Genomic DNA, 23,014 nt, shown 5'->3' with positions numbered 1-23,014 from the left:
ATATAATAAAAAATTAAGAAACTGGAATTGAAAATAAAACTCCTTTGTGCATTCTTTATATGACTGAATAAGCTTTGTGGGCTTTTGGGTCTTCTCAAATCTCCTTGAAGGGATTTGTGGAACAATTATAGTGGCTGGACTTGCCATTACACCCTTTCTGGGAAGCCTAGGAGGAAAGAAGGCTCATTTACAGTGTAGTCTGGTAAATGGGTTACAACTCTGCTGAGAGGAGTGTATCTTTTGCACTTACAAGCAGTACCACAGAACATCAGTTGGTAAATGGATCTAGGTTTTATAACTTAGCTGAATCTCCTCATGAAGATATGGAGACATTGATAATAATCATTAATACTTTCAAGTTCAAGGGCTTTAGGTTGCTTTATGCTTTTTTTCTTCCTCTTCTCCCTCTATGCTTGTCTTTCTTTCTTTCTCCCTCCTCCCTCCTTCCCCACCTCCCTCTGTTCCTCTCTCCCTTGGTCTCTCTCTTTTTTGTTTCATTCAATCATTGTAAAAGCAGCATTTAATAAGATTTCATAAATAGATGATTTTATTCTTCATAGAGAATCTTCAAGTTTTTCTGGAGAAGAGATTCAAGCTATGGGGATAGGTAAAAGTAAGAAACCTTTTGTATTTGCTCCTAATTCACTGGTGATATACTGAAGAGAGGTTTTTAAAGCATTACTTATTTGAACAATCTGTCACTATCATTAGCTTTCATTTCACTCATAACCTGTTGAGGAAATGATTTTACCATAGAGTTATTATATACAACACAGATCATTTTTGTTGCTCTCCCCCAACCCTTTATTTATTTCCTTCTCCCTCCCTTCCTCCCTCCTTCCCTCCTTTCCTCCTTCCTTCTTTTCCTCTCTTTTAATCACTTCAGTATCCACAACTCAGCCAAAGTATTAACTAGAGTACAAGCCTTTTTGACAGTTGGACTATTGTGATTTGGTACCTGGGAGCACTTGCTACTGCCTTGCCTCATTCCATTTTGGTATATGCTGTTGGAAAGATGGATTTTGGAGGATTGGATAGCAGAGCAGTAGTCACTCTTACCACAGTCACATATGCAAGAAAAATACAGCATTTTGGCCTTTTTCTTTCCTTATTGCTGACAGTCTCACTGGGTAGCTAAGAAAAAATAAACTTTATGTTTTGCAGTTTATAATCTTTTACATTCGTTTTTGGCTTAGTTGCTTTTTGATGGCTCAGTGTCTTTTAGATTCAATTCATGGCCCTTCAGATTTCTATTTCCTTTCTGTGCTTTTCTTCCAGATGGAATCTGAGGGTGATTTCATGGTGATGAGTGAAGCTGGGAACTTTTGTCTGTGTAGCATCCTCTGGATCTTTGCTGTGGTCTAGAGTGGTGCGTCTGGTTTGTACCCTGGACTGGTCCTTTTCCTGGACATTCTGCTGATGTTTGTTATAAAGTCTCTGATTGTTAAACATGTGATTATTTTCTCTCCTCTTGCCTTAATGTATTAGTTAGGATTCTCTAGAGAAACAGCACTAATAGGAGATCTGTCTATCTGTCTCTCTGTCTGTCTGTCTGTCTGTCAATTATAGGAATTGGCTCACACAATTACAGAGGCTAAGAGGCCATACTATCTGTCATGTGCATGCAGGAGAACCAGGAATGCTGGTGGTGTAATTCAGTACAAGTCAGAAGACCTGGGAACCAGGAAGCTGATGGTGTAAGTCCCAATCTGAGTCTGAAGACCCAATAACCAGATATACTGATTTCTGAGGGCAGAAGATGAGAAGATGGACCTCCCAGATCAAACAGAGACAGGAAATTTGCCCTTCCTCTACCTATTTGTTCTATTCTGGCCCTCCATGGATTGAATGAGGCCCACTCACTTTGGGAAGGACAGATCTTCTTTTCTCAGTCTACTGATTGAAATGTTAATCTCTTCTGGAAACACCCCATAGACACACCCAGAAATAATGTTTTACTAGATATCTGGATATCCCTTAGCCCAGTGAAGTTGATGCATAAAATTAACCATCACAGTTAACAAGCACTTAAAGGCTATGTCAGACAGTTGGTTGCTCAGGTCATTTCTTAGGATAGCGCAAAAACAGCCATGGAGAAGTTGGCCACGTCACTCTGAAAGCAAGTATTCATAGTCTATTTAACTTGAGAAGCTATTCTTTCCGGTCTGCTTTCTACACTCTGTGGCCCTGGTCTCAATACCCCAAATACAGAAATTCAACTGGTTCAAGTTACATCATGGGGAGTTTTTCCATTAATCATTGTTTTCCTTTTTACTAATTCCTTTTTTTTTTTTTTTCAAATGGCCTTTACCCTCATTTCAGGCAGCCTGAGCTCACTATTTTAGAGAAAAAGGATCGGGCAGAACAATTAAAAACAAAACAGTTGATGCCAGCTTCTGAGTTTAAAACTCCTGGTAGAGATAGCAGTTGAAAGAAAGGTTTGGAAGATCAGCAAGAATGGATGATAATGTAAGAGATTGTTTTCCTTTCCTTGACTTGATAAAGATTCCTCATGATGTGGGAACAGAGTTGGAAAGAACGGTGTCAGATGCTGGCAAGGCTCCCTGTGCTTTTCCCAGCATCTGTCTTAGAGACAGTCTCAGCCCTGGGGCCAAGTGATCTCAGAGGAGAGGGCCCATGTGCCTCAATTCCTGCCTGGCTGTCCAGATGCTACAGTCCTTATTCATGGAACAGCGGAGTAGTTGGAGACAGCACAGGGTTACCAGGAGAAGGGCCTCCTAGAGAATCTCCATGTGCTTACATAGGGGGTGAGGAGGAGCCAAATCTTTTCCAGTACAGCCAAGAGTGGTGTAGATGTGGCACCAAAGGCAGGCAGCTGTGGAGACGCTGGGGCCAACACTGGAAAGCAGCCCAGATAGGTAGTGTCCTTTTCAGCAGATGCCACAACGGAGATGTGACGCCTTCCATGAGTCAGGTGGAATGAGGTACATTTCAGTAGAAACCAGTGTGGACTGAGGGGCAGGTGCGTCTTCCTGATGCCATGACTAGGCCAACTGGAACTTAGATGTGGGAAGGGAGGAGAGAACCCCATATTGAGTTTACTCTGATTTGACAGAGATAGTATTAAGTTAACTGAGTTTAACCTAAATTAATGAGTTTAAGTTTCCTGCTATCAAGTGGAGTAAGGAGTAAGTTGAGTTTAAAAAAAAGGCATGCCTCTTATATTGAACCCATTACATAGATTTTCTAGCACTATGAACAACAATATGAAAGCTAGCAAAGAAATGGAGCATGTTAAGAAGCCTTCCAAATATGATCCACTTTGTCTTAGATGACTTGTGTTAAATTGGAGCTAAGGTGTTCCAGAAAAACATTGAGGTGTTGCCCCATTATTTAGCAGGAGTGATTCCTACCTCTTGCTAGGAGTGTGGGGCACACAGTGGCATGTTCAATGACAAGAAATCCAGCAGTCGTCTTCTACCAATATGGTCTAAAACCTTCTTAAGGGTTTCTATCACTTCTTCAGCTAGATAATTTGCTTAAGGGTGATGAGATTTGCTGGTAGAAGTTTCGGGAGGCATTCTGATGTAGAAGAAAGCATGCAGACATGGGGTTAAAACACATGTGATTTAAAATTCCATATCTGCCCCATACAAGCTGTGTGCCCTCAGTTTTCTTTTCTGTGTAAAAGAGCTAGTCATAGCTGTTGCAGTCTTTTCTTTTTGTTTGACCTTTCCCCCTTATTCCCATAATGGCACCACACCTCCCCCACTGTAAATACATGTGATTGAACAGGTGCCAGCCCTACCCTTCGTTCCGTGTGGTCCAGGCCTGGCTAATGAGGGCTCTTGACACCCTGGTCAAGTGATTGGTTCAGGATAGACACAGGGCCTAAATCAAAAGAAGCAGAGTAAATCCCAGGATTTTTATTTGAAGAATTGAGAAGCAGCAGCTCACTTTCCCTACTACTTGCTAAGCTTGAGGAGTGATAAGTCTGGAACCAGCAGGCACTGTCACATTGAAGAAAGACAACCTAAGAGTGAAGTCATGCACAGAAGAGTGGAATGGAGAGATGGACAATCTGATTTCTTCTGGCAGGATCTGAGCTCCTGAATTCTGTCATGCCTGTGGCCCAGTACTCCTGTATTTTTTAGAGGATGATGAATGGCTTTCATTTTCCCCCCTTCATGTTGGGAACCAACTGAATGATACCAATAAGAGTTAGACAGATGGAGATCAAAGTATTAGCTGTAATGCTAATAAAAGCGAATTAGTAAACATAGTTTAGATGTGCAGGCACAGTGGATTTCCCAGTACTTTCCCCTGAATTGGGTTTATAGAGCCAAATCCTGCATGGGAAGCTTAGCATGTGGTAGAAAGCAAAGCAGAACACTGTCTGTAGTGAGGTAGGGAGGCAGATCCCTAAGTCAGGGAGCAGAAGAGACTGAGCTCAGCGGTACCCACTTCTGAATACATCAGTTGTTTAAGTCCATCTTCCTTCCACAGGATGAGTGAGGAGGAAGTGTTACTTAGGCAGAAGAAATAACACATGAATTCAGAGCACCAGAAGTTTTCCTTATTCTTTTTGGGTACCTGAGCTGATAAATTTTCTTTTGTGCTTTAATTTTTTATCACTTGCCAATGAGAGTCTTGACTAAATTTCATTCATTCGCTCTACCAATTATGGACAGGTATTATGCTTTATTATGTTGGAGTGACAACACTGAACAAGTCCTTGTACTCCAAGACTTCACAGTTTGGTGGGGATATGGATGGCATGTAGGCAATTGCTCCCCTGTGTGATAAGTTCCAGGATAGGAGTAAGAAGTGGATGCTATGGGAGTGAATGCCCTACACTCAGGCCACAATGGAAGATTTTCTAGGTTTCTGTGAGGATGGATATCAGGGGAACCAGCCCCCAATATTTCAAACATAGGTTCTTTTCTATTTTCCCTAAGTGTCGGCCGGTCTGAGAAATAAAGGGAAAGAGTACAAAAGACAGAAATTTAAAGCTGGGTGTCTGGGAGACATCTCATGTCGGCAGGTTCCGTAATGCCCCCTGAGCTGCAAAACCAGCAAGTTTTTATTAGCGATTTTCAAAGGGGAGGAGGTGTACGAATAGGGTGTGGGTCACAGAGATCACATGCTTCAAAGGCAATAAAATATCACAAGGCAAATGGGCAGGGCAAGGTCATGAGGCCAGGGCAAAACTAGAATTGCTGATGAAGTTTCATGTCCCACTGTGCACGCATTGTCATTGATAAACATCTTAACAGGAAACAGCATTCAAGAGCAGAGAACCGGTCTGACTAGAATTCGCCAGGCTGGAATTTCCTCATCCTAGCAAGCCTGGGGGTGCTGCAGGAGACCAGGGCGTGTTTCATTGCTATCTACAACTGCATAAGGCAGCCACTCCAAGAGCGGCCATTTTAGAGGTCTCCCCCTGGGAGTGTATTCTTTTCCCAGGGCTGTTAATTATTAATATTCTTTACTAGGGAAGGAATTCAGTGATATTTCTCTTACCCGTTTTCGGTAATAAGAGAAATATGACTCTGTCCTGCCCGGCTCCCAGGCAGTCAGACCTAATGGTTATCTCCCTTGTTCCCTGAACATCGCTGTTATCCTGTTCTTTTTTCAAGGTGCCCAGATTTCATATTGTTCAAACACACATGCTTTATGAACAATTTGTGCAGTTAATGCAATCATCACAGGGTCCTGAGGCGACATACATCCTCAGCTTATGAAGATAATGAGATGAAGAGATTAAATTAAAGACAGGTATAGGAAATTATAAGAGTATTGATTGGGGAAGTGATAAATGTCCATGAAGTCTTCACAGTTTATGTTTTTCTGCCATGGCTTCAGCTGGTCCCTCTGTTTGGGGTCCCTGACTTCCCACAACAGATGGCATGAAGTAATGTAGGTAAAGTTCTTGCTATACTATGATCCGTTAATAAATGCTAGTTTCTTTTTTTTCCTTACTTGAGATAGTGCCTGGCACATGATGAGTAGTAAAAAATGACTTGCAGAGTGATTAAGGAACTACTGAATAATTTCTGAAATTCATCAGATTACAAGTGGAACCACTTTCAGAGGTTATGTATCTGAAAATTTATAATTTTCAAAAACTGAATCTGTGAATATTGCAGTAGACATTAGAGCCAAGAAAACTTCTTTGTGAATATAGCACCAATTCATTTCAACTACCACCAGATTGTCACCAAAATGCAGCTCTAATTATTACCACCATCATCACCATAACAATATGCTATGGTTTACAAAATATCTTTTGTATATTACCTTATTTTATTTTTGATGAAATTATTTTTTAGAACAGGTTTATAATTACAGAAAAATTGTGAAGATAGTACAGAGAGTTCCTACATATTATATACTCACTTTCCCCCTTATTGACATCTTATAGTTGCACTATAAGATGCACTATTCATGCACTGTTGTTAACTAATGTCCATACTTTATGGATATTTTTATTCCATACTTTATTCACACTTTCATATTTCTCACCTGCTGTCTTTTTTCAGTTCCAGGATTCCATCCAGGATACTGCATTGTATTTAGTTGCCATGCTTTCTTAGACTTCTCTTGGCTGTGACAGTTTCTCAGACTTTCCTTGTTTTGATGACCTTGACATTTTGAAAAGTGGTGGTCAGCTGTTTTGTAGAATGTCTCTCATTTGTGATTTGCCAGATTTTCTCATGATTAGATTGGGGTTATGAATTTTTGGGAGGAGGACCACAGAGGCAAAGTGCCATTTTCACCATATCAAGAGTACAGACTATAAACATGCCTTATCCTCTTACTGATGGCCTTGATCGTCTGGCTGAAGTAGGTTTTGTCAGATTTCTCCACTGTAAAGTTATTCATTTTGCCCCCATCTATAGTGTACTTTTTCCTTCATTTAATTTTCAAATTTACAAAGGCCTCATAAGCAATGGTGGTGTCATAAATAGAAATAAGCAAGTTCCGTGAATCATAGTTGTGTTGTGCAGATCAAATAGGCAATGCTTCCAAATGTGCTTTGAGATGTGTCAAATATATGCATTTATGCTGATATTTTTAATTGATAATTGATGATATTTCAAAGAAGTAAATCTTCAAGAAATTTGAGGTCTTGGTATAGGATAATGGGAGAAATGCTCTGGATGACAGAGTCTTTTGATCAGTCTTAAAACTTGTATCTTTTTGAGTGACCACCTGCTCTCTTTCAGTACAAAGCCAAAATTATATACCTTTCTGGTGGACACTTGTCAAATGCAAATTTATGATGCAGAAATTTTGAGCAAAAGCAGGAGCAGGGGATCCATAATACAACATTTTCTCAGATATTTAGAGCAAAATTGGAGCAAAAATGGTTTACTTTTACCATCATTCTCTTTTCATGCTCCTTAACTGAGATCTGAAATATAAGAGAGAAAAAATATGAAGGAAAAAAAGGAGAGAGGGCCGGAAGATTTAGCCTGGGAGTGGTAGCTCCTGAGTGATTTATTATGGGCCAGGGAAAGCTTAGTCTTTCTTCCATATTTTCCAGGAAGGATGTGATGAGTTGCAACAACAATCTGGTGACTATTGCAGGCTTGTTTGAATAAGTCCTTCTTTATGCCTGGCTCCTTTTAAACTTGTGTTCTGTGCCTACCTCAGGTTAAATGGCTAATCAGTTTTCTCCTGCCTCCAAGAAGTAAGTCTCTGAGGAGCTTTACAATTTTACTAGTTCAAGAACATCAACATTTCTCCACATTCAGCATGAACCAGAGGTGAAGCAATGGCCGTAGTTGCTCTTTGTGAAAATACTTCTCTCTTTGGGCTTTAAATCATGTCTTTTTCCTCTCCACCACTGGTTTCCTCCTTTGCAATGGAGTGTTTTCTGATTATTTTCCCACTACTCTTCCAAGAATTCCGGAATCTATGAGAATTAAAGGCACAATCAAATTTTAAATAAATACCTAATTTTCTTTATTTGTATGTAGAGGAGTGTCCATACCATTGCCGTGTTCATTTAAAAAGTTATTTAGGGAGATCTTGAGGCAGCGAATTTGATTTTACTTTGTTGATTTCTTATTCAGAGATGCTGCTGAAGAATAGCCATTTTGCGGAGTGAGGGTTTTTAGGTTTAGGATAGGCTGTGGGACATAATGTTTAAGGCCATGAAGTTTGGAGTCAGATTACCAAGGTTATAACTGTATTCTACTACTTACTACCTATGAGACTTAGGGCAAATTACTTAACCTCTCTGTGTCTCAGTTTCCTCTTCTGCATTGAGCATAATAGTCCTAACTCATAATCATCCTCCTCATTGTGAGGATTAAATGATTTAATGTATGTAAAACACTTAGACCAGTGTCTGGCATAGTAAATTCTTTACGTGCGCTATTTGTTATTTGTAATAACTATAAAAATTCATTGGCATGGATGCCAGTACTCTGCATTTGTTCTCCCTCCCTCTCTCACCTTGTGTCCGGGAAGATGGCTGCTGACTGCGAACAGCATTACCTCAGCCCCCTTTTCAGGTGACCTGCAGATGGATTCAGCCCTAGGAGGACTGGAAAGTCATGGTGGATGGAAGGCAAAATAGGTGTGGTTCTTTTTTCCTTGCTTCTTCCCTGCTTCTGTGTAGCGGTTTCTCTTGCAATAGATGTGGTCCTCTGTGATTGAGCTCCTGGTGGGCAGCCCTTTCTGCAGCTCCAACTCTCACTGGGCTTCTTAAATACTCTTTCCTCCCTGTCCCTTTCAGCCCTAGGAGTGGTAATGCTTTCCATGGGTGGCCTCTGGGTGTCTTAGCATCTCTCATTTTTAGCTCAATCCCTCCTACACCCTGTCCTAGGTCCCTTTATAGGCCTTTCTTCACTTGAACTATCTGGGGGAGAATTTTTTTTTTCATGAAACTGCAACCCATACAAGCTTCTATAACTTTACATTAAGATTTGGCAATTTTGGAATGCCCCAACTCTAAATCTGTTCTTGTTAATAAGCCAGAAAAGCTTCATTTAAAAATTATATTTATTATTTGTAAATATCATGCCTCTTAATTCTCACATTAAATTTCCTGAGGACAGAAATTTGTATATGTGTGTATGTGTGTATTCCTTGTAGCTTTTAGCACAGTGCCAGATATATAGCAGGTGGTAAAAAAAATAACCCTCTACATTCCTGTTCAGAACAGTGGACATGATGGTTTACTCCAGCGACACATTAAAAGCTTTGCAACTATAGCTGCTTTAGTTTAAATCTCTCAACAATTACTTGTTAAGTTTTAAAGGATTTATTGCTTGTGAAAGGTGCCAAAATAATAGCACTGTGGAAGAAAATCCTGTTGTCTCACAACAGACTGTGACTGTCCAAGCTCTGCTTCCTGCCAGAGAGCCCAGTGGAGCTGATTGAAACATTGGCTCATTTTTAACTGGAGTTTTGATGTTCTGGGAGACTGGGTGGTTTACCTCCCCCTTTGGAAATTCCAGGAGAGAACTAGGTTAAGTGTTTTCTCTTTCCAAGGAGTCTTTCATACAGTCCTCCTGCTACATCCTTGAGTAGACTCAACTCCTTAAAGAGGGAGTAGTTAATTAATTTCATGTCTATGTACTTTTGTCTGCAGAGGAAGATGTCTGTGTAATGTGGGTGACATGGCCCACAGAAATGGTTTGATGACCTAAATAATCGTAAACAAGATCCTAGATATAACTTGGCTCTTAGCATAGAAAGCACTTAAGTGCAATTATAGGCATAAATATTTAATCTTCCTGAGGAGAGAAATGTAAGTGGCTGTGTGAGTTACTTGGACTAGTGGGTCTTAGAGCTCCATTCTTTTAACCTCTAAAGCAAGGGGTAACAACAGCTATCTTGTACGTTTATTGTGAGAATTAGAGATGTTTACAGAGCACCTAGAATGTAGCAAGTGCTCAACAAATGTTAGCAAGGAATACTGAGAAAAGCTAGATTGGAATGTGTCTCTGTGTGTTTGTGTGTGTGAACTGAAAATGAATAGAAATGATCACTATGTTTACTTGGTCAACAGTTTTAAAAGGTTATTTACTGCTTATTTGCAAATAGGCCAAGAGGGAGTCTAAGAAACAAAAGAGAACCTCTTAGGGGCTTTACCAAGTTAGTGTTAGGGTAGAATGACTAATTTTTCAATATCTCAGGAAGATTTTTCAGGCTATTGTTAGAGCTTTGGGTATTTTATTTTATACATCATACTTATTTTACATGATTTGGGAATATTTTAATAAGAAACTGAAAAATTTAGTATTCCAGTATTACTAGAGTATTTGGGGTATTTTCATCAGCTGAGATAATTAAATGCGGCACACTATTTTATGCACAATAGGATCATACTCTGTTCTTGTCACTTAGGTAGCACATCATCACAGAAGACATTCATTGCTCCTAGTACTATTATTCCATTTTCATACAAAAATACCGGAGCTTAAATTGTTCACAGAAAAATAACAATAAGAGCGGTTTAAACACTGGAAAGAAGAAATATAAGAAATCCAACAAGAGAGGCGATGGAGAAGAGCCATCATGATATAGTGGGATAGGTACTGGAACTGAAGCCAGAAAGCTGCAATTATGCCAGCAGATAGCTGTGGTACTGTATGAGAGTTCTCTAAAGAGGCAGAACCAATATGATCAATCAGTCTATCTCCATCCATCTATCCATCCATCCATCCATCCATCCATCCATCCATCCAGTTAAAGATACAGTTGTCCCTTGATATCCTGGGGAGATTGATTCCAGGACCCCCCACAGATACCAAAATTCATGAATGCTCAAGTCCCTTATATAAAATAGCCAAGTATTTGCCATTTACCACCTATGCACATCCTCCCATGTACTTTCAATTATCCCTAGATTACTTATAATACCTAATACAATGCAAATGCTATGTGAATAGTTGTTATACTGTATTGTTTGTAAGTTTGTATATTTTATTGTTGTATTTTAAAAATTATTTTAAAAAGTACTTTTGGTCTGTGATTGGTTGAATCCATGGATGCAGAACCTGCAGGTACAGGTGCAGGCTGACTGTATTTATTATAAGGTTTTGGCTCATACAGTTATCAAGCTTGATAAATCCCATAATTTGCTGTCTGAAAGCTGAATATCTCAGAAAACTGGTGATGCAGCCTGAAGGTCTGAGAGCCTGGGAGTCAATGGGGTAGATTCCAGTATGGGTTCAAAGGCCTGAGGACCAGGAGCATAGGGGGCAGGAGAAGATGGATGTTCCAGCTCAAGTAGTTTAATGTTCCTCTGCCTTTTTGTTCTATTTCAGGCCCTCAATGTATTGGATGATACCTGCCAATACTGGTAAGAGCTGATCTGCTTTACTCAGTCTACTGATTTAAATGCTAATCTCTTTCAGAAACACCCATACAGACGGATCCAGAAATATAATGTTTAATCAGCTATCTGGGCATCCTGTGGCCCAATCAAGTTGACACATAAAATTTACTATCACTGTTACCTTAGACAAGTCAGTTAAATTCTCTGAGCCTTGGCTTCCTCATCTGTAATAAAAGGGTATTGCACCTTACCATCTTGAAAATTGCTTCCTATGATTCATTCTACTTAGCTAGTGTATAAAAAAGATTAGCATTTATTTATCTAATTTCAAAAGTACTTGCTCAATACAGAAAATCTGAAAAACCAAGAAAAACACCATGCCATGCCCCTCCCTTCACTTTCATCTATATTCTTCAGAGGTAATCACTGTAATATTTTGGTTCTGCCCAGTTATTCTGAGCATAACTACACTTTTACATTTAAATGCCTTTTCAGTTAGTAATTAAGTAAAAAAAAAACTATAAATTTGAGAAAATCATAGGAATTATTCTCCTGTCCTTCCTGGGTATTAGGTGTATTTAAAATAGCAATCTATGGGAAACAATGCTACCATCTTTGACAGCTAACTTTCCAAAAAATGAATCTAATGTTGGAGTTTCTTAACAGGTGGAAGCTTGTTGGTTGGCATTTGCCATAGGAAGGAATACTTTTGGGAATGAAGTTCTTGGAGAAGGCCACTTAGCCCAATCACAAGTGGGGACTCTCTTGCTAAGGTTTTGTGATATGCTCACCAAAGGATAGGCAATCTCCACTAGGTGGTAGTGTTGCCACGTGGCCCAAGAAGATAAGCCGCAAGAAACTGGCTAAAGATTATGTGAATATTAAAGACAGAAGTTTGGACATGAACAGCAAACCTGCTGAGGGCCAAGCAATATGATTTTTGACTTGTTCTAAGTGAGAGCCAGCTGAAGACTTGTCTGGAGGACAGTCACATGTATTATGTATATGCTTTAAGGTGTATTTATAAAACACACACACACACGTGCACACACACACACACACACACACACAAAATAGATATAGGGAATTATGTCATCTGGGAACCAAACTAGGAGAGCAAATTTCCCTCAAAGAGGTAAAAAGTATAATATGTAATATGATAATTACATAGTGCACACAAGATGTATTTTGAACTTTTCGGAAATAAACCTTTCAGGCGCAAGTTCTGTTGCCAAATAATAATAATAGCCAGAAGAGAACTATGTCTTGTGGTTTTCATATAATCTCTTCCAGTTCCTCACACACACCAAATTATGCTCAGTAAAGTGGGGATAACACATACTTTTCAGGGCAAGTTCAGTAAATTGAACTCTTTCGACCAAAACACTAGCAAAACAACATTGAAAGATCACAATATTTAGCTTCTCTTTCAGAGTACACATAAACATCAGGAAAAAATGAAGATACCCTCATTTAAAAATCATTAAAAATTTTTGGATTTGAAATGACAATTTAAGCTTGGTTTTCTCAGACTTGGTAGATTTTACTTACAGACAAGTCTTTTTTAGGGGTCATTCAATGTTTTAGTGTCTTCTTTACTCTTACATATAAAAAATTGTTTTCCTTTTTGTATCTCATTGTTTTTTTCTCCATAATGATATTTATATCCCCCCTTTTACTGGAAATAAGATAGATGGAAAGGGATAAACCTTTTATGATTCCATTTTACCATATTTCTCCATGGTAAGAAGATACAGTGGAATTCATTCAGCACAGAGTTAAAAATAGAATTAAAACATGCAATGTACATCAAACTGACATTGTACCTTGACACCTAGAAACTGTACAAGTAGGTGGTTTTAATATTAGAGTAAAAATAAGAACCTTTAATTTTATTCTACCAACCTCTTCCTTTTTCTCTGTTCATGGAATGTGCCTCTGAGGTGGATGCTCCATTGAATTTTTCCTAATATTTGTGATTTCTTGCAAGCTATTAATATGTGTGAGCAGCAGAGTTTTGACTGCCATGGGCCTTGGATGACTGCTTTGGCCTGGGGATATTCCTAGGTCAAAGGATGCCCTGAAATTCAGGTGGGTGGCAGGACTGACTCCAGAAATCTAGGTCTACTTTGAGGAAAAATCCAGGAATACTGATCTGGCAAAAACTCTGAGGTCACTTTGGAAGCGGCCAAGATGCTCAATAGTCTCTTACAGATTAAGGCCAGCACAGGCGTAAACTGGCCAACCATGCCTGTGTGCAGTTGGTTTTGGATGACAGGGATGAAGCTTTCTAAGAGTAAGCTACAGTGGCCTCAGCTCTCGGTCAAGTGTATGTATATGTATGAGTGAGGAGACTTAATTAAGTAGGTGGGATTGTTGTAGTAATTTCCTTTGAGTCCTCATTTAAAATTGACTTTAAATGCTATTAGCTCTTGAGATGAGGGGAGAAGGAAAGGGAGTAGAAGGTTAATTGCTAAGAGTAAACACATCCAGTGGTGGTTCTGCCATAGGCCACTTGAGAGTCAAATTTAGATCCAGATGAGATTTGAGGTATCTTCAAATCTGGGCCATAATCCTTCTTGTACCAGGAACCTTTGTCAGTTGTAGTCTGAATCTAATTTTTGTAGAAGTTTGAAAAATTCCTAACTCTGCTAAACCTCGCTAAGGAGTTGAAGTCTACTTGAGATACCATAAAATTTTATGTGCTTATTACTGTAGACTTTTGGAACAAAACCAAATATAAATAAATATACAAACAAAAGTATAAAATATTTCTGGTCATGTTTAACTTACTTGATTCTTTGGGTAAGGAGATTTTTTAAGCCTGGCAAAAATATTTTACTCTACCATAATTTAAGAAGAGTAACTGCAGTATGCTGTCCACTCTTTTGTCTGTGAATTTTTATATTTTCAAGAGTACGAGAGCACATAATATTTTTGCAATCATGGTGGTCTCTTTTTCTTTAAATTCTGAAGGATACCATCGCTGCCAATGGATAAAATTTCTTCTGGGAGTACAGATAGACTTCCATACAGGATTACTTTGCAGTAAAGTCAGAAATCTGAAGCACATGAATTAAATGGTTAAGCAGTGCTTGCAAGCTGTGATATCAGAGGAAATAACTGCTATTAAATGAAAGCTGAATAGCAGTGTACAGGGGGAAAAATTCTCATTTTCATCAACTAATAATCAAAACAGTTTGACACTGGCCAGAGAGAGCCAAAAAATATGGAAACGATTATTGAGTTGAATGAAATATCACAAAATTATATGTTATTTTGCATTTTGAGTTTTTAAGGTAAAAACATTTCACGAAGTTTCTATTATGTATTGACCAAATAGAAGAAAAATGGTTAGGAGTGGGTTTAAAGGCAAAAGTAAGAAATGTGATATCTTAAGATACCAGTGGAAAAATGTTTGAATTATTCTGACTTCCACATGCATAGCTCTACTTTAAATCCCACAGCTCACTGTCTATATTATTAGGTTGGAATAACCAATTCTATAATGGAGTAAAAATGATTTCACTGACAAGAAAAAGATGCCTTATAAGTCTAGTTGGGGTTTCGATCAAATGCGTAGAGTTCACTTTGTCTTAAACAAGAAAGTGATGGTGATTGTCATTAAAGCTCATGCTCTGTTTTTACTTTTATGGGACCATTATACCCCCTAACTGCATAACACTACAATAACAAAATCACGTTTCCTGCTATTTCAAGAAATCTGAAATGGTGATGAAAGACATTTCCTACCAATGATGTCAGTGGTTATTTAATTGCCATTAAGATGGTAATGAAACTCTTTCTTGTCACTTACACCTGATGAAGTGTTCTTGATCAGATTGTGTGAAAAAATGACTGCCATTTTATTATTGCTCTTTCTAAAAACTAGATTTTCATTGCTTTAATAATGTTAGCAAAGCAAGCTGAATTATGTTTGGCATTAGTTCTTGAATTATTGCCTCTAAATAGTATTATAAAAATTAAACTACCTTAGTTTTCCGTACGAAGGATAACTTACCTTTTTTTTTTGCAATATTGAGAAAAACCTCATTTTTCCATTACTTGAGATAAAAATAAATCACCCATTCTAGATCTCAAATTGCCTCTGTCTTATTAATTTTAACTACCACTATCATTTTTTTTTTTCCTGAAGTCTAGAGCCATGCTTAAGTCACATCCATGGGACATAAAGCAAATTAAAAATTTCTCGATATTTTTTCTTGGCTTGAGATATTAAGGAATACGTAATAGTCCTCTCTTCTCTCACATTAATCTTGATATTTTCTGTTACCTGATTAACTGCTTTCTTTACTTGTCCACCTTCTAGGAAAGGCTGGAAAAGAAAGAAAATAAACAAAGACTATAAAACAGGAAGAGAGCTTATAGCATCAGTTCAGAAGTAGAGAAGCAACATTATCACTGGCATAAGAAAATTTCCCTATATCTCAAACCCTAAACAAGGCTATCGATCTTTAACTGAAAGTTGATGATAGTATGGTTAGTTGGAAAAAATATCAATGATGGAGTCTATTTCTTAAACATTATTTTATTTCCATTTTTTGGGGTACATAGTAGGTATATATATTTATGAGGTACATTAGATGGTTTGACATGGGCATGCAATGTGAAATAATCACATCATGGAGAATGGGATATTCATTGCCTCAAGAATTTATCATTTGTCTTACAAACAATCCAATTGCACTCTTTAAGTTATTTTAAAATATACAATTAAGTTATTATTGACTATAGTCACCCTGTTGTACTATCAAATAGTAGGTCTTATTCTAACTATTTTTTTGTACCCATTAACCATCCCCCAATGACAGAGTCAATTTTCTTTACCCTTGCAACTGAATTTGACAATGTGACTTACTTTGGTTAATTGGACACTGGCAGAGGCCAGTGTGATGAACACTTACATGTCGGAGCTTACCCTATCTTGCTATTCTTTGGAACCCTGAGACTTCTGTGTAAAGAAACTCTGAAAGTCCCACTAGAGCAAGCTTGTCCAACCCACGGCCTGTAGGCCACATGCAGCCCAGGACAGCTTTGAATGCAGCCCAACACAAATTTGTGAACTTTCTGAATACATTATGAGATTCTTTTGCGGTTTTAAAAAACTCACCAGCTATCGTTAGTGTATTTTATGTGTGTGGCCCAATACAATTCTTCTTCCAGTGTGGCTCTGGGAAGCCCAAAGATTGGACACTGCTGTACTAGAGGATGAGAGAACATGTGGAACACATATGACCTGTCCTAGCTCAGGTCTCTCTAAACCAACATGCCTGCCAACCCTCAGACATGTGAATGGGACCATACTAGATTATTCAGTCCCAGCCAAGTTGGTGAGGACCAGAAGATCTGCTCAGTCAATTCACAGACTTATAGGAGATAAACATGATTGTTATTTTAAGTCATTAAGTTTTGGGACTATTTGGTATACAAGTAAAAGCTAATTGAAATAAATATAAAACTGGAACATTTGTTTTGGATGAAAAACACTGTCTGACCAAATTTCTGTTTTAAGTGCTTTTATTTCTATTATTGAAAAGGTACTTCAGCGGAAAAGTTGGTTTTAGTTTCATGAAGTCAGTGTAGCATGGGTAGCCTGGTCTGTAAAGATTCAATGACTTGAGTCATTTTAGTTGAAAACTATACTTTTCTCTTGAATTCCTGGGTGCCTCCATAAACTTTGTAAGATCTGGTTGCAATAATCTGTCAAGATACCATCACTTTTTAAATTATTAGGCTTTTCATTTCAATTTTGCTTATATGTTTTTAAACCATTACTTTTTATGTGAACATTTGGGAACCAAACGCATTAGCTATTGCGAATTTAATGTGACACATCATAGATGTAAGTAACATTAGCAGTAACACATTTTTTTACATTCCCATTGGAACTGGCACCAAATTCTCAAAACTATCTGAGAAAGACTTTGCTGTATTTACTGTCAATAAGAATTATATCACAGATGCATGTATAGAACACATCTTCGTTCTATCTATTAAAGAATATCTGGATGACAAAAATCCATTTATATTTGAATATATGCTCTCTCTCTCTCTTTTTTTTTTTTTGAGACAGAGTTTTGCTCCTGTTGCCCAGGCTGGAGTGCAATGGTGCGATCTCGGCTCACTGCAAGCTTCGCCTCCCAGGTTCAAGTGATTCTCCTGCCTCAGCCTCCCAAGTTGCTGGGATTACAGGCACCGGCCACCACGCCCAGCTTATTTTTTGTATTTTTAGTAGAGATGGGGTTTCGCCATGTTGGCCAGGCTGGTCTTGAACTCCTGACCTTAGATGATCCACCCGTCTCGGCCTTCCAAAGTGCTGGGATTACAGGTGTGAGCCACTGCACCTGGCCTGCTCTCTATTTTTTTTTTTTTTGTTGTTGAGACGGAGTCTTGCTCTGTCACCCAGGCTAGAGTGCAGTGGCGCGATCTCGGCTCACTGCAAGCTCTGCCTCCTGGGTTCACGCCATTCTCCTGCCTCAGCCTCCCGAGTAGCTGGGATTACAGGTGCATGCCACCACGCCCAGCTAATTTTTTGTATTTTTAGTAGAGACGGGGTTTCACCGTGTTAGCCAGGATGGTCTCGATTTCCTGACCTCGTGATCTGCCCGCCTCAGCCTCCCAAAGTGCTGGGATTACAGGCGTGAGCCACGGCGCCCGGCCTGCTCTCTGTTTTTAAAAAATTGATTGATATAGGTTGTTGACTGAGTGTGAAACTGTTAGTGAATTCAAGAAATTGCAGGGCTTAGAAATTGTGAGCATTCATCTTATTCTAGGGTTGTCTTGCCTTTTGTTATAATTTTGTCTTGACATTTTGACTGATACATGTACTGAATTCCTTTTGGATAGGTTGATTTGAAAGCTCAAATCCCAGGGATGGACAGAATAGTTTTTCATTTTATTTTTTGTCCAAGATATTCAGAGTTGCAATCTATTCTTTTAAATACAGTTTTACCAGATGATCCAGCTCTTTGGAACCAACTGGCTCTATATTACTCTGTCAGAAAATAAGTTTTAAAAACTGCAATCTAAAATCTGGAAGAGTTACCCATCTGGATTAGTGACAACTTTGCATTTTCAAAGAGGAAATATAATTCATGCTACAAGTTATTATTTTGGAGAAAATTATATGTAATGAGTGAAATTTCATGTCTAATACCTTGCTCCAAGTTTTATTGATAGCAATTTAAAATTAAATCGTTTAGCTTTATGTCAAGGCAGCTATCAAGCTAGCTGTGTATCAAACTGAGAGGACCAGACAGCCCTACTTATGAGTATCAATGAACTCAAATATAGCAACTTTCTCAGTATGAAAGGAAACAAGTCTACTTAGATCTGGTTTCAAGTAAAGAATTTATTTTTCTACTTTAACATGTTCCTGTCAATTTTGTTTGAGATGGTATTTGCTATGCAGTAGGTTTAAAATAATCCGGTTGCTTTTTTTTCCTAAAAGAAAAAAATATTTGTATTTGTTTACTTCTGGTGGAGAGGTTAGATTGTATGTGGTCATTCTTTTAATAAGAATGGATAAGAACAAATATCTGACCTATGAGTACAGCATACAGTTCCTCTAGCACTGACATATCAAGTCTCAGAGTATTATGCTTTAAAAAAATGGTAGAATTTAGAGTTAGGTAATTTGGGCCTAATCTGCTGATTTGTTGGGTAGTCTTCAGTAACTCACTTAACCTCAGTTATAAAATGCTTTGAAATCCTTAGATGAAAGTTCCTGTGTTTGAGACAGAGTATCAGACTTGATTCTTATTTTATACAATCCTCAGGGGAAATTTTGAGAGCATTACATAGAACTAGAATTTGGCACAATAAAATTATAATGGATTTGGGGATTAAGTGAGCATGTTCAGTTTTTATGATTCTTAACCATTGCAACAGCTCTGAATGATGGCAAAACATTCGTTTTTGTAGAGACTAGGTGCTGCAGAGAGAAATGAATGAGGCTCCTCAGTGGCCTGGCAATTAAAGCCAAAAAGAATCTTTGATTGTTCAAAATGGCTTAAAACAATGATGAGCATGTGGTGATTTTTCAGCTTTTATGCCCAATGAAGGATTAAAAGATACTTAAATAAAATGCAATTATCATTTAAAATATCTCCCTTCATGGACATCCTGCTTTACACGTATCTGATTCTGGGAGAAGGACTGGGGAAGGCCCTGAGGTGGCACTGGGCTTCACAGTGTCAGACATGTCAGGCCTGGATGCCTAGAATCAGACACTGAAGTGCTATCTCTAACCCTTTCTTTACTGGTCTGAGGATTGCATGTAGCCCTTTGGAAATAGGGTCACTTTTGAGAGGTGTAAAATCTGCTTTTGCCTATTGGAAATCAGAGATCTCTTAGATTCCCAAACCAAGGTATGATTATAGAAGGGGTAATATTAGGTTGTCATTAGAATGAATATTCAGACAGGACTGTGATCAGAATGTGTCAACGACAATCCTGTGGTCCAGGTCTGATACTGCCCTACTCATGGAATTAACCTAGTAATTGTTCTGGAAGCCTGGATATAATTTCATTCCAATCACATGGAAAAAGCTTAGTGAAGGAAACTGAAAACATTTTCAGATTCTTTGAGTCCCACTACAAAAATTGACTCTGCACCTACCCTGCATCAGTGCTATACTTGGTTTTGGGGATATGGTGGTTCAATAGACAGACACTATTGGTATGCCTGCTACAGTAAGCAGCCGCCCTTCTGAGTGATTGTTGTTTTTAATAAACTTATTATTTCATGTGAATAGCCATTTTATATATTGTTCTTCATTTTAGAATGCTATGCTTCAACGGTGACTGCAATCTGAGGTGGTTCCCCCAAAACCATCTAAGATCAGCTTAGTTCATTTGTCCAGTAAGCGTTCATTAAAGTAACCTTTATTTTGAGCCTATTTTTTAAGTGCTAGGCACTTTCCCTTGGATTGGAACCAAATTTGTCCTTGGATTAGTATCTGTAATTGATCTCTGGAAAGGCTACTGCTGTTGTAAGACTGCTCCTGAAACTTGTGACCAGCTTGAAGTGTTTGGTTTTACTTGGTTTCACTGGTTTGTCAATATTTATGTCTTCCTTGATGCTTAATAGCTAATGTGCTACCATGTGTTGTTCACTACCTTTACATACTCAGCCCCACAAAACTAGCATGTTGTAGATCATAAATACTTTCACCAAACATTTATTGTACCCCTGAAACGCTCTGAGGAAACACAGTGCTTACCTTCAAAGTGCCTTTAATCTAGAGGGGCCATATAAGGAAACATTTACAATAAAGGACGATAAGTGACAAAACAGACATAAGCCTGGGATATTGGTGAAACACAGAAGAGGATTACCTAACTCAGACTCTAGGATGTCAAAATGAAAAGGATAGAACCCACTTGTACTAGTGATCTAGTACTATGTCACAAATTATTATAAAACAAAATGGCTTAAGATGACAATAAGCATTTTTCCCCTTTTCTCACCATTTCTCCGCTTCAGGAATTTGGGAATGTTTAGCTGCGTATTTATAGCTTAGATGTCCTCATGAGGTAGCAGTTGAGATGCCAGCCCAGGCTGCTGCCATTTGAAGATTTGACTGGAGCCCAAGAATCTGCTATCGAGGTGGTTCACTCACACAGCTTTTAAGTATATTTTGTTTGTCGGTGAGAGACCTCAATTCCTTCCCACCAAGGTCTTGTCATAGGACTGCTTGAGTGTTTCCATGACATGGACACTGGCTTCTCGCAGAGTTAGTGTTCTAAAAGAGGCCAAAGCAGAAACCCTAATATCTTTTATGACCTGGATTTGGAAGTATTACACCTGCACTTCTGTAGGTATTCTATTGGTTACTTAGGCTAGCCATGATTAAATGTGGTAGGGACTACACACTGGTGTGACTACCAGGAGGTCAGTACACTGGAGGCATCTTGGGGGCTGGCGCTCACACCAATCTTCAGGGCTGTTTAGTATCTGTGATTCAGTGCTAGTCCCAAAAACTTTAACTCACGTGGGCCTTGGCAACTACCACTGATGATGTGGGCCTTTGAATTTCATATATTATAAAGTTTCATATATTACTATTGCTCTTCCTTGAGTCATATGGAATAACAAGATGTTAGGGAAACACTGGATACAATTGTTTCTTAACACAGTGCTACTGAGAAATTAATCCTGGTGGTGTCATTGGCAGTTAATAGGTTTCAGACAACATCACAGAAAAACAGTGTTTGCTGTTAAACATGGGGATTACAAAATAAAGTATTATTTCTAATAGTGTTGCTTAGACATTATCATGGGGCTCCAAGTGGGAACTTCTTTCCTTAGAGGCTTGATAATTAGCCACTTGTGTAGATCGGCCCATATTGTTTGTAGCTTTAATGTGAGTTTCAAGCATTGAGGCAATGAACCATTTAATACTCAATAATGTAAGCATCCTCCACATCCCATCTCAGCATAGTGATGTAGCCAATAAGTATTTGGGGCTTGAGGCTTGAAATCTTTGTTTTATTCAGAAGGGAAAGTGAATGTTGATGATTAAAAGTTAAAAATTATTACATATATTGGATAACAGTATTCTGCTAATACTAGTTTTAGTTTTGTGGTTGTATCAAATGGTGCTAGGAAAAGGGCTTTAACTCTTCTGAATTCTATTAGCCCTTGCCCAACAAGCCAACTCATATAAACATATCATCTAAGTACAGAGTATTTGCTATATACACTCCACTTCAATATTCTGGATTATTTTAAGCCCATTGTATATAAAAATCTTAGGGCTGTCACTGTTCCAGTCCAATCACTTTCCTCTTCATATTAACATAGCTCTAAATTACTATAGTTAAGACTTTTCAGCCTGTTGGGTTTTGGCATGTGTGGTGCACCTGCATTTATCTGCATAAGATCTGGCCCCTTTTTCCTAATATGTCATTATTGGAGAGTGTCAAATTGATTGTGGTTACAGAACCTTTTCTGCCTATATCTTGTTTGCAACATAAATTGGTTATTAATCTCCCCATTTAAAGCAAGTTTTTCTGCTTTATAACCACTCTGATACTTTGGAAGAGTGCACAATTTTAGTACCAAGCTTGATAGAGTCTAATGCACTTGTGATAGTATTTGATATAGTTTGTAATTTGGTGAAAGTAGAGCTGTATTTAAGCACAAAGTTTCAAGCTGCAGAGATTGGTGAGTATATATTTTAATCTTCCCCACATAATTGATCTTCCTTTGATCTATGTAGGTACCCCATTACTAGCAACCCTTTTGCATATAGCTGTTATGGTCTCTTCTTTATTCTATATTTAACCTAGGCCCTGGGGCACATGTTTATCTATTTAAATTTGTTGTGTAATATGGATACACATTCAGTTATATCTTCTCATAGGCCTGTCAACATCTTTCATTCTGTCTTGTCAAAGACTAACCATACTCCCTACTCCCAGAAATGCTCCTATTGTCTATTTTGTTTCTGTTGAGTTCTGTCTTATCCTTTGGACTTCTGTCTTAAGCAATTTTGAGAAAAGCAACTGGGCATGGAGGGGAAAACTGGGATACCCTTTAAATATTAGGGATCTGAAGATCCCCAGAGGCCAGGTACTCTGAAAGAGTAGGAATATGGTATTAAGAAAATCAACAAAGCTCTTAGGAAAGTTTAGAAACTTTGATATAGAACCACACTCATAAACTTCTTCAGTTTTTCATGACCTTATGGTCTGTATTCTCTCCTTCCCAATTTGCCTGAATTGCCA

General features: G+C 38.3%; 1 long non-coding RNA gene across 2 annotated transcripts in view; it reads left to right on the top strand.

The window, feature by feature from the left end:
• Positions 1–23,014, top strand: part of LOC100608394 (uncharacterized) — a 414,197-nt gene that overhangs the window by 103,702 nt on the left and 287,481 nt on the right. For both annotated transcript variants that reach the window (XR_008547608.2, XR_679806.5), the window contains exon 3: positions 11,250–11,284. This is a non-coding gene — a long non-coding RNA (uncharacterized LOC100608394). The remainder of the gene's footprint in view (positions 1–11,249; positions 11,285–23,014) is intronic.

This window comes from Pan troglodytes, chromosome 3 (assembly GCF_028858775.2).
Source record: "Pan troglodytes isolate AG18354 chromosome 3, NHGRI_mPanTro3-v2.0_pri, whole genome shotgun sequence".
Classification (NCBI taxonomy): domain Eukaryota; kingdom Metazoa; phylum Chordata; class Mammalia; order Primates; family Hominidae; genus Pan; species Pan troglodytes.
Note: the sequence above shows the minus strand (reverse complement) of the source record. Positions and strands in the feature narration are given on the sequence as shown.